This window comes from Vulpes vulpes, chromosome X, assembly GCF_048418805.1.
Source record: "Vulpes vulpes isolate BD-2025 chromosome X, VulVul3, whole genome shotgun sequence".
Taxonomy (NCBI): domain Eukaryota; kingdom Metazoa; phylum Chordata; class Mammalia; order Carnivora; family Canidae; genus Vulpes; species Vulpes vulpes.
This window is the reverse complement of record NC_132796.1, coordinates 77,673,512-77,686,939: the sequence shown is the minus strand read 5'-3', so window position 1 is coordinate 77,686,939 and position 13,428 is coordinate 77,673,512.

The window sequence follows — 13,428 nt, the reverse complement described above, 5'->3', positions numbered from 1 at the left end:
GACTTGGGAAGTTTTTGATGACTGCATCAATTCCCTCCCTGGTTATTGGCCTGTTCAGATTTTCTATTTCTTCCTGTTCCAGTTTTGGTAGTTTGTAATTTTCAGAAATGCGTCCATTTCTTCTAGATTGCCTAATTTTTTTTTGCGTATAGCTGCTCATAGTATGTTGTTAAAATTGTTTATATTTCCTTGGTATTGGTTGTGATCTCTCCTTTTTCTTTCGTTATTCTATTAATTAGAGTCTTTTCTCTTTTGTGTTTAATAAGGCTGGCTAATGGTTTATCTATCTTACTAATTCTTTCAAAGAACCAACTCCAGGTTTTGTTGATCTGTTCTGCAGTTCTTCTGGTCTCTATTTCATTGAGTTCTGCTCAAATCTTTATTAACTCTCTTCTTCTGCTGGGTGTAGGATCTATTTGCTGTTTTTTCTCTAGCTCCTTTAGGTGTAAGGTTAGCTTGTGTATTTGAGTTTTTTCCAATTTTTGAGGGATGCTTGTATTGCGATGTATTTCCCTCTCAGGACTGCTTTTGCTGTATCCCAAAGATTTTGAATGGTTGTATCTTCATTTTCATTAGTTTCCATGAATATTTTTAATTCTTCTCTAATTTCCTGGTTGACCCTTTCTTATTTTAGCAGGATGCTCTTTCACCTCCACATGTTTGAGTTTCTTCCAAATTTCTTCTTGTGATTGAGTTCAAGTTTCAAAGCATTATGGTCTGAAAATATGCAGGGGACAATTCCAGTTTTTTGGTATTGGTTGAGACCTGATTTGTGACCCAGTATGTGGTCTATTCTGGAGAAAGTTCTATATGCACTTGTTAAGAATGTGTATTCAGTTGCGTTCAGATGGAAAGTTCTGTAATTGTCTGTGGAATCCATCTGGTCCAGTTTATCATGTGAAGCTCTTGTTTCTTTGGAGATGTTGTGCTTAGAAGTTCTGTTATTTGCAGAAAGTGCGGTGTTGAAGTCTCCTGGTATTAGTGTATTATTATCTAAGTGTGTCTTTACTTTGGTTATTTTTTAATAAAGATTTTATTTATTCATTCATGAGAGACACAGAGAGAAAGAGAGGCAGAGACACAGGCAAAGGGAGAAGCAGGCTCCATGCAGGGAGCCCGGCATGGGACTCAATCCAGAATCTCCAGGATCATGCCCTGGGCTGAAGGCGGCACTAAGCCGCTGAGCCACCCGGGCTGCCATACCTTGTTTATTAATTGATTGATATACTTGGCAGCTCCCACATTAGGGGCATAAATATTCATGATTTCTAGGTCCTCTTGTTGGATAGATCCTTTAAGTATGATATAGTGTCCTTCTTCATCTCTTACTACAGTCTTTGAGATAAACTTTAATTTATCTGATATGAGGATTTCTACCCCTGCTTTCTTTTGAGGACCATTGGAATGGTAAATGGTTCTTTGCCCTTTTTTTCAGGCTGGAGGTGTCCTAAGGTCTAAAATGTGTCTCTTGTAGACAGCAAATAGGGGTCTTGCTTTTTTATCCAGTCTGAAACCCTGCATCTTTTGATGGGATCATTAAGTCCATTCACGTTCAGAGTTACTATGAAAGATATGAATTTAGTTTCATCGTAATACCTATTCAGTCCCTGTTTTTGTGGATTATTTCTTTAGGTGTCCTCTTTCTTTTACAGAGTCCCCCTTAATGTTTCTTGCAGAGCTGGTTTGGTGGTCACATATTCTTTCAGTTTCTGCCTATCTTGGAGGCTCTTTATCTCTCCTTCTATTCTGAATGAAAGCTTGCTTGATAAAGTATTCTTGGCTGTATGTTCTTCTCATTTAGGACCCTGAATATATCCTTCCAGCCCTTTCTGGCCTGCCAGGTCTCTGTGGAGAGGTCTGCTGTTAATCTAATAGTTCTCTCCACATAAGTTAGGGATCTCTTGTCTCTTGCTGCTTTAAGGATTTTCTCTTTATCTTTAGAATTTGCAAGTTTCACTATTAAATGTCAAGGTGTTAAACAGTTTTTACTGATTTTAGTGGGGGGACCTCTCCATCTCCTGGATCTGAATGCCTGTTTCCCTCCCCAAATTAGGGAAGCTCTCAGCTATGATTTGTTCAAATATGCTTTCTGGTCCTCTGGCCCTTTCGGGACCCTCTGGAACCCCAATTAAACATAGATTTTTCCTTCTGAGGCTGTCATTTATTTCTCTTAACATTTCCTCACGGTCTTTTACCTGCTTTTCACTTTTTTCCTCAGCTTCCTTTCTTGCCATCAACTTGCCTTCAATGTCACTCACTCTTCTACCTCATTAACCCTTGTTGTTAGGACCTCCAGTTTGGATTGAGTCTGATTTAATTTATTTTTAAATTTGGCCTAATTAGATCTACATTCTGCAGTCAGGAAGTCTCTTGAATCCTTTATGCTTTTTTCCAGAGCCACGAATAGCTTTATAATTGTGCTTCTGAATTGGCTTTCTGACATCAAATTGTAATCCAAATTCTGTAACTTTGTGGCAGAGAGTACTGTTTCTGTTTCTTTCTTTTGTGGTGAGTTCTTCTTTCTAGTCATTTTACTCAGTGCAGAGTGGCTAAAAACGAGTTGTACTTGTTAGAAGTACAACTTCTCTCTGTAGCGTTCCAGCTGTTCTCTCTTTAAATCTCAGGTCGAATTTGTAGGTTTTCAGGATGATTTGAAAGTTATCTAGATAAGTTGGTGAGGACAGGTGACTTGAGGACCCTATTCGTCTGCCATCTTGCTAAAGCTTTCTCAGTTATCAATTCATTTGTAAAATGTGTATAGTTGCTGATTTGTATGGTAAGACTACGTTTAACTTTTTGAAAGACTGTCAGCTTTTCAAAAGTGGCTGCTTCATTTTGCCTTTCCACCAGCAATGAATGAGAGTTCCTGTTGCTCCTCATCCCCATTGTCAGCTTTGGTTATTGTTAATGTTTTGGATCTCTATCCATTCTAATAGGTATGTAGTGAGTGGTATCTCATTTATTTTAATTTGCAATTCTCTAATAACATGATATTGAGCATCTTTTCATATGCTAATTTGCATTCCGTATATCTCCTTTGGTGAGGGGTCCTTTCAGATCTTTCACCCATTTTTTAATTAAGTTGTTTTCTTTATTGTTGAGTTTTAAGAGTTCTTTTTACCAGTTCTTCATCTAATTTGTGTTTTGCAAGTATTTTCTCCTAGTCTGTGGCTTGTTATTCCTTTAACACTGTCTTTCACAGGGAAGATGCTTTTACCATTTTTTTTTGATGACTTACTTTTAATAAAGTCAACCTTAACTATTTTTTTCTTTCATGGACCATGCTTTTGGTATTGTATATTAAAAGTCATCACCAAACACAAAGTCACCTATATTTTCTCTTATGTTATCTTCCATAAGTTTTATACTTTTGCATTTTACATTTAGGTCTATGAGCCATTTTGAGCTAATTTTTGGGAAAAGTATAAGGTCAGTGTCTAGGTTCACTTTTTTTCCCTTTTTCTTTTTTGCTTGTGGATGTTCAACACCATTTGTTGAAAAGACTATTCTTTCCTCATTGAGTTGTCTTTATCTTGTGTCAAAGATCAGTTGGCTACATTTGTATAGGTGTATTTCTGAGCATTCTATTCTGTTATATTGATCTATTTGTCTATTCTTGTGCCAATGCTACAGTTTCTTGATTACTATAAGTCTTGAATTTGGATAGTGTCTATCTTCTGACTTTTTCTTCCTCTTCATCTCCTCCTCTTTCTTCCTTCTTTTCTTCCTTCCCCTTCCTCTTCTTCCTTTGCTGCTTCTGTTTCAATACTGTGTTGGTTATTTGGTGTCTTATGCCTTTTCACTTCAACTTTAGAACCAATTTGTCAATATCTCAAAGCAGCTCTCTGGAATTTTGATTGGGATGGAGTTGAATATATAATCAAATTAGGAATATCCTTGCATCTATGTTTCTGAGTGATATTGGTCTGTAGTTTTCCTTTTTTGCAATGTTTTTGTTTGGATTTAATATTTGGGTAATGCTGGCTTTATAGAACAAATTAGGAAGCGTTTCCTGTGCTTTTTTTCTGAAACACATTGTAGAGAATTGAAATAATTTTTCCTTAAGTGTTTGGTAGAATTTAATAGTAAAACCATCTGGGCCTGTTGCTTTCTCTTTTGGAAGGCTATTAATTATTTATTCCATTTCTTTAGTCAATACAGGCCTTTTCAGATTCTCTGTTTCTCCTTGTATGAATTTTGGTAGTTGTGTCTTTCAAGGGACTGTTATCTACTTCATCTTAAGTTATCAAATTGGTGGGCAAAGAATTGTTGGTAATATTCCTCTATTTTCCTTTCAATGTCCATGGGATGTCCTTCACATTCTATGCATTCATTCATTTAAAAACTATGTTTTGATAGGGATTGCATTAAATATGTAAATTGCCCTGGGTAAAATGGATATTTTCACAATATTAATTCTTCTAATCCATGAGCATGGAATATTTTTCATCTCTTTATGTCTTCCTCAATTTCTTTCAGAAATGTTCTGTAGTTTTTAGGGTATAAATCCTTTACCTCTTTGGTTAGGTTTATTCCTGTGTATCTTAGGCTTTTGGGTGCAATTGTAAATGGGATTGACTCCTTAATTCCTCTTTCTTCAGTTTCACTGTTAGTGTATAGAAATGCCACTGATTTCTGGGCATTGATTTTGTATCCTGCCACATTGCCGAATTGCTGTATGAGTTCTTGCAATCTTGGGGTGGAGTCTTTTGGTTTTTCTATGTACAGTATCATGTCATCTACAAAGAGGGAGAGTTTGACTTCTTCTTTGCCAGTTTGAATGCCTTTTATTTCTTTTTGTTGCCTGATTGCTGAGGTAAGGACTTCTAGTACTATGTTGAATAGTAGTGGTGAGAGTGGACATCCCTGTCTTGTTCCTGATCTTAGGGGAAAGGCTCCCAGTGCTTCCCCATTGAGAATAATATTTGCTGTGGGCTTTTTGTAGATGGCTTTTAAGATGCTGAGGAATGTTCCCTCTATCCCTACACTCTGAAGAGATTTGATAGGGAATGGATGCTGTATTTTGTCAAATGCTTTCTCTGCATTTATTGAGAGGATCATAGGGTTCTTGTTTTTTCTCTTGCTGATATGATCTATCACGTTGATTGCTTTATGAGTGTTGAACCAGCCTTGCATCCCAGGGATAAATCCCACTTGGTCATGGTGAATAATCTTCTTCATGTACTGTTGGATCTTATTGGCTGTATCTTGTTGAGAATTTTTGCATCTGTGTTCATCAGGGATATTGGTCTATAATTCTCCTTTTTGGTGGGGTCTTTGTCTGGTTTTGGAATTAAGATGATCCTGGCCTCATAGAATGAGTTTGAAAGTACTCCATCTCTATCTTTCAGAACAGCTTTAGTAGAATGGGTACGGTTTCTTCTTTAAACGTTTGATAGAATTCTCCTGGGAAACCATCTGGCCCTGGACTTTTGTGTCTTGGGAGGTTTCTGATGACTGCTTCAATTTCCTCCCTGTACTTAAAAGCATGAATTCAACACTTATTTATTGAATGCCTATTATGTGCCAGGTGCTGAGCTAAAGTTGGAGATAATATGATGCCCTTTGAAACTTATATTTTAGTGAGGAAGATAGGCTTTGAATTAATAAATAGACACATCAAAGTACTGTAATTGTGATAAATGCTAAAGAAGGAAATAAACAATAGGGGAGGGAACTTTTTTTGCGAGTGTGGGCAGAGTTACATTATAGCCCAGAACTAAGAACTGTGGAGGATCTAGCCTTCAGGAAAGCCTAGGAAAGAGCATTCTAGGCAATGGGAACCACATGTGTCAAGACCCACAAGACAAGAAAGAGCTTAGCACATAGGAAGAAATAAAATAGATTCAGTGTATCTAGAGTATAGTGGGGAAGAGAGACAGTAAGCCCAGAAGAGGTCTGAGAGGTGGGCAGGGGCCTGATCCTGGAGGACCTTATAAGCCATTGGAAGAAGCTTGGAATTTATTCTAAGAGAAATGAGAAGCTTTTGAAGGGTTTTAAGCAGGAGAGTGATGAGATCTGATTTACATTTTTAAAAGATTACTCTGTGATCTTTCCTCACTGCTGTGAGGAAAATAGAATAGAAGAGAGCAAGAGTAATGGCAGGAGAATCAGATAGGAGCTATTGCAGTTGTCTAGGCAGAATGATTTGGGTGCCTGGACTTGAGCAGGGTTACAGGGTAGTGACACGTGAAATGCAGGGAAGTAAAACTGAATGAATGGGGATCTGTTTTGCCAGGCACTGGCCCGGACATTACAAGTTGTGTTAGTCAGGCAATCTTACTGCTTTCATCCAGCCAGAGAAGGATACCTTCTTCCACCCCCAGCTTTAGGATTTCTTCCTCAAGAAACTCAATTGCCCAGTCACAGAGTCAGCCTCTTGGTTCCCCCATTTTATCCCAATAAGAGCTAGGAGTGACTATTATAGTTCCCTGGGCCTATTAATGACATATGTTCAGGGGACCACTGTTTCCATCACAAACAGGTGTTTCTACATTCTAGGCACATTCCAAGTAGTGCATACCCTGAGGATCACTGTTATCCCTCCCAGGTGGATGACATTTAGAATGATTATTGTTCAGCAGCATTCAGGCTTCTACTAAATGGTATGACAGAAGGAAGAACTTTGACTATCAGCATGATTAGACAGTAGAATGGATTGCCAGAGGAGGTTATCAAGGTTCCTTCAGCCAGACAAGCTGCTGAAATATGAAGACATTATGTATCAACGTGAGCAGCATCTTTATATTCTAAGGGTGGGTAGAGAAAGTAATTCAAGTGATAAGGAGAGTAAGATGGAAGGACACTCAATGTTAGGTCATGGGTGGCTGCCAAGCAATGCAAGTCAGGACTCACAGTCAGGTGGGGGCAGCAGGTGAATTGGGAAGGTAGAATGAGTGACCAGGGAGCTAGTTACCATGAGTTATGAGGGAGAAGCCAAGGTCTGAATCTAGGGTATAAAGCCAAACTGAAGGAAACAAAGTTTGGAGTCTGAATAAATAGGCAAGAATGAAACTGCAGAGGTTCAATCTAGGCAGAAGGCACTGTCAGGAGAATCCTGGTCTAATTGTGGTGTTGGTCCATGGCTGGGTGCCAAGCCAAAAAGAAAAAAATAAGAGGAGATAAAATCAGAGTGGGAAAAGTATCTTCTGAATTGGAACAGCTAGGTGGTCCACACCATAGGTCAACTAGGATGTGCCAGTGGATCCCAGAACTGGAACCTATCTACTCCCTGCCCTGTTTTGAACCTTACCAGAAAAAAAGATGGTGTTTCACAGATTTTTGTGACTTGAGCACAGTTCTAGGGCCTCTGAGGGATGGGACATTACTAGGCTGATTTGCTTGTTCCTTACATTTCTGTGGTTAGGAGACATCCTTCTGACCTGGGAAACAGGCTGGAAGTAAAATCAAGTCCACAATATAATCACAAGAAAGGAATTTCTCCGACTCTGCCCCTGCCTATATTTGCCATTTATCAAAGCCTTTCATGAACCCAACTATTTCTGTGAGCCTCCCAGAGATCTGTCACATAGGTTAATTAACAGAATCCTTTCACCTCCCCAGTGGCTTCTACCATTTCCTCCTTTCCTTCTCTAGCATCCTGGGGTGATAATCTGCTGCCAAGCGTTCTGATGCTCATAACAAAGGCGTTGATGCACTGACTGCTGCTGCTGCTGCTGCTGCTGCTGCTGCTGCTGCTGCTCTTGCTGCTGCTGTCACAAAGCTGCCCTCCAACCCAAGTGAAACTACTAAAGCCAATGCTTATGTTGTGGTCTGTGTATTCAGTGCACTGTCCTTTAAATTGGTACTTAGTCTTAGCCCTCTCTGCTTAGAATTCGGTATGAGTCCTGGGAGCTGGATCAGAAGATAACTAGGGTAGGGGCCTCTGGTAGTGATTGTGTTTGTTGCTCTCATTATTTGGTTTTTAGTCCTCTCTATAAGATTTCCCACTCCCCTTCAACTGATTTAGACTCTACTCCTGGCCCAGAGGGATAAGTATGTGAACTAGAACCAACCAATCACAGAACATTCATTCTTTCTAGCAATATTGATTAGATTACATGATGGACATGTGATCACAAAAGGCCAACCAGAAATGTTCCTTGGAATAAATCCATGGACTCCAGGAGACTAAAGTTCTCTGCTAAGTGGTAGCTGTTGGCAGCCACATTTCTTATGATATGGAGAAGACCATCTACAACAGGAGAGGATGAGGCAAGTGGGGAAAGAGAAGCAGAGACAGGCAAAGATGAAAAATAGACACAGAGAAGTTCTGACCATGTTGAATACACAACTCTGGTTCCTCTGAGCATCCCACTCTCCTTCTTAGTCCTCTGAACTAGTGCAGTCCTTTTTTTTTCTGCTTAAGGTGGGTTGAGTTAGATTTCTGTTAGTTCTTATTTTAAAATGTCCAGATTAATTACAACTTGAGAGTTGTACTCAAAATCTTCCCTCTGCTTCTACTCTGAGGTCTAAGAGGACTCTTATATGTTCATTCTTTCTTCCATTAGGATGATATCTTTCCTGAGAAGCTTCTTGGGCTTTTAAACAAATAGTTCCCCAGTGGACACCCCTCCTGGACCTCCTTAGACAGACACAAGATGTATTTGAATCTTAGGGTGAATATAATTTAGGCTGCTAAGTTGGGCCCCTTCCATGTAACTATTCACTCATTTAACAGATATTTAATGAGCTCTTACTATGTGCCAGACACTGTTCTAGGATCTGAGAATACATATGTGAATGAAACAGACATGTCTGCACACATGAAGCTTGCATTCTTTTTTTTTAAGATTTTATTTATTTATTCATTCATGAGAGGGAGAGAGAGAGAGAGAGAGAGAGAGAGAGGCAGAGACACAGGCAGAGGGAGAAGCAGGCTCCATGCTGGGAACCTGACGTGGGACTCTCTCCGGCATCTCCAGGATCACACCCTGGGCCGAAGGTGGCGCTAAACCACTGAGCCACCCAGGCTGCCCTGAAGCTTGAATTCTGATGAGAAATAGATAACAAACAATTATGCATGTAATATAATCTTATCATTATTATGAAGAAAAATAGAGCAGGTTAGTAAGCTAAGAAGTGATGGAGTACAGTGCTATTTTAGGTAGTATGGTATCGAAAGGCCCTTGGCGGAGTGAACAGTCCTAAATGAAATGAGGATGAGTCGTGTGGATATTTAGGAGAAAAGCATTTTAGGCTAAGGAGATAATAAGTGCAAATGCCTGGAGATGTCTGAAGTGTTTGAAAAAAAAATACAGCAAAGGAGGCCAGTGAAGAAAGGTGATTTAAAAGAAGAGTGGTAGGAAGGTAGGCCAGCCTGTAGAGGTAGCCAGGAGCCAATCTACAAAAGGCCTTGGAGATTGAGGTATGACTTTTATTTTTTTTTCCTAATTTGATAGGAAGCCATTAGAGTGTTTTCAATCTGGGGGTTGAAAGTATCAGGTTGACTTTTTCCAAGAATCCTTCCATCTGTGTTGTGGATGATGGACTGTAGGGTGTGAAAGTGAAAACAGGGAGACCAGTCAGAAGACTATTGCATTAGCCCCAAGTGAAAGATGATGATGATGTCAACCAGGGTGGCAGCAGCAAATGCAGTGAAAAGTAGGTGGATTTGGCATATATTCTAAAGGCAAACCCAGTTAAAGCTAATAGACTTTGCTGATGGACTGGATGTGGTGTGTGAGAGGGAGTTAAAGATGACACCAAGTGTTTTGGCCTGGGCAACTCCATGAATCAGGATGGCATTTATTAGCATGGAGAAGAATAGGAAAGATACAGGTATGAGGATTAGGGAAATCATAAGCTTAGTTTGGGACCACTTGAACTTCAGGTGCCTAAATTCAGACATCTAAGTGGGGATGTGAAAAAGTCTGGAGAAGAAATATATGTCAGACAAATGGGTGCAAAGTCTTGGCATGGAAAGAGGGAATTCCTGAAAAGCAAGGAGAATCCCAACCACACCCATGCAGAGTACATCACACTGCCAAAAATCAATGGAGAGCAAATATCTTCATTTCCTCTTTTCTCATTATCTACCCACCCCCCCTCCCCACCAGGGCCTGGCAAAAATTCAAGCTATACAAATTGGAGGGAGTTTTGTTACTGTAAATCAAGGTAGATAAAGGGACCTTGTTTAGAAGCTAGCACATAGTAGGCATCCAGTACATGCTTGTTGAACTATTTAAGGCTATTAAAAGCATCATCCAAATAGACTGATGTGAGAGTCAAACCAAAGGACAAATGAACAGAATAGAAGGGAAAGAGAAGAAAACATGGATGTGTAAGGATAAGACTGATTGCACTTGGGAGAAGAATAAGATGCAAGGGGAGTAGGAAAATTAAAAAAGAAGCAAATTAGGGAGGCTAGGGTTATCATTAGAAAAGAAAGGTAGAACTGAGCAAATTTTGGCTGCCAGCTTTCCTGCCTGACTCCTGCCAACAGAGTGTGCAGTCTCGTTGAGGAGGACCTTTTCTTGGCCTTGTACAACAATAAAGCAAGCACAGAAGCAAACTCATAGTTTTGGCATTCAGAGGTCGCAGCCAGGCAGTGGGAATGGGAACCAGCCTTGATCAATGCAGAATTGATTTACAATTTAATGCTTTCGTGTTTCAAAGTAAGATACCAGGAGAGGACAACTTAGGGGCACGCTTCAAATTCCTTCTGCCAACATTGAAAAGCTAATAGAAGGAGCCCATGTCACTGAACACAAGATATACAGATAGGGTGACCTGTGGAAAGGGTATAACAAAGAAGGAAGGGCGAATACCACAAAGGGAAGGCCAGGAGAGTGCCATACAGAGAAATAGCAAAGAGGGCTAAAGCCATAACATAGAAATTGATGGATTAGGGGATGAAGACATTAAAAAGATCTTTAAGAGGCTCCAGGGAATGTAAAAAAGACAGCAAAGCAGAAATGTCATGTGGAGCGTCTTCCATAACAAACAGCTAGTGAAAGCTAATATGTAACATAATAGAGAGAAAGGTGTGCAGGTGGGGGGCACTCCAGCATTTGGTGTCTGCATGGACATAAAGAGTTGACATGCCATGACTACCAAGCTAATGAGGCCTTGTTAAAGTGAGAGAGGATGCTGTGGTCTTCTCTTTCAAACAGAGAACTTGGCAGTGTGATGGCCAAGATTTGGTGTCAACAGAGGGGCATTGGCATCTCAATTCTGTCATTTTAATTTATTTTTATTTTTTATTTTTATTTTTTAGTTCTGTCATTTTAAAAGGGAATACTTTGGACAAATTTCCTTGACTTGTAAGCCTCTATTTCTTTGTCTGTAAAATGGGGACAATAAAACCCAAATCACAGGGTTGGCACTAGGATTAGCAATACATGGACAGTGCCTTGCACATAATGAGCACTCAATATTACTACTATTGCTACTATGACTTTTCAACCATTTATTTATTTGTTTGTTTATTTTAGAGAAGGGGAAGGGACAGAGGGAGAGGTAGAAAGAGAGAATCTCAAGTAGGCTGTATGCCCAGCAAGCCCTGTGTGGGGCTTGATCTCACAATCCTGAGATCTTGACCTGAGCTGAAATCAAGAGTGGAACATTCAACCAACTGAGCCACCCAGGCACCCCTCAACCTTTGATTTATTTTTTAAAAATAAAATAAGCAAATAAAATACACAGTTGGAGATTTATCCCAGCCCTAATGAAAACTTTATTCTCATGGTAAGGAAAGAGAATAAACCGAAGAAGGAAGGGCAAAAGGCAAATTTTAGACATAAAGCCTCATCTGAATAGGACAATGCTGGTATATATATATATATAAAGAGAGAGAGAGAGGGAGAGAGAGAGAGCAAGGAATCAGAGCAGAAATCACATATATTAAATATGGGCTAAGGGATAATAAATGGGGAAAGGATGAAGATTAGAGTTTAGTGTGCTGAAAACGTGACATTGATCATTTCTGGAAAGGTGTTTCGTGAATGAAATGAACTGTAAGTGGGCAGAAAAGCTTAAATTTTTTTATAAGGAAAAACCCCATGACATGGCCTTCCCTTGTTACTCCTTAAGAATTAGCTTCTCATCTGTCTGGCATAAAGCTGGAGGCAGCTCCTACGGAGAGACAGAAAGAAGAACTGGATAATCTTACCATTTTCAGAGCTTCCTTTTTTCGCTTTGCTTGTCTTCCAACCCAGCCCCCACCTACATTCAACTGTCCCAGAGCCTCAGAGCTGAACTGGTTCACACATCGATAAATGCTTGCCTGGGAGAGCCGGGTGGTTTCTTTTCTTTTCTTGGCCATTTGTCTTATTTTAGTAACAAGCAACAAGCAATACAGAGAATACTCAGACTGAGGGGGAAGAGGACAAGACAGACAATCCTCACAGCTCTGGTGAGAGCGTGTTCCTGGGGGTGGGGGAAGGAGCATCGCCTACAGAGAAATGCATTTCATCAATGTTTCTGAAGCAGGAAAAAGGAAGGGGACTGTAGACTGAACAAGCCACGCAGACAACCAAATCAAAAAGCCGTCAGTAAGAAGAGCAAGGTGTAGAGCAGCCCAAGAATTAAAGCGAACGATTGCTTAGAAATACAAAGAGCCATCTACCTATCTACACTGCTCTGCAGGGTGCAGGCTGGCAGCTTGCCTGGGTTCTGGGTAAAGGGTCCAGAAAAGCCCCAGGAAGAGGACTGGCTCCATAATTTACAGGGTTCAGTGCAGAACGAAAATACGGGGTCCCTTGTTCAAAAAAAATGATTAGGGGTTTTAAGATGGTGACAGCAGGACATTAAACCAGGGGTTCTGTGATACTGCCCAGGTCCCATACCCAAGAAGCCAGCTCTACCTAGGAACATTTTTAGATCTTCAAATAGGGACTTGTTATTTTATTTAACAGATCAAGATGATTGGGCTAGAATAAGTTTTGTGTTGTTTTATTCCAAGTTTTGTTTTATGAATGAAAACTTCTATTTCATATAATATATATGTAACATATGTTATATAAAAACAGTGCGGGCAGCCCAGGTGGCTCAGCGGTTTAGCACCGCCTTCAGCCGAGTGTGGCACCGCCTTCAGCCCAGAGTGTGATCCTGGAGACCCGGGATTGAGTCCCAAGTCGGGTTCCCAGCATGGAGCCTGCTGGGACACAGCCCTCTCTGCCTGTGTCTCTGCCTCTGTGTGTGTGTGTGTGTCTCTCATGAATAAATAAATAAAATCTAAAAACAAAAAACAAAACAAAACAATGTAACTGTATTATCATAACAGCAAATGAAGAGAAAGCATGGCTGTCTTTTGCAGATGCATGTGAATGGCCAACCACCTGTCCTTTAAACAGGAGCTCTGTTTCTTATCTCTGTTAGTTGCCCCAACCCTATGTGATTTTGACTGAAGTTCTATGGAATGGAGAAAAAAGGTGGAGAAGGCTATTTCCAGTGTTCTTCTCCCAGCCCCACACTGCTCAGCATGTT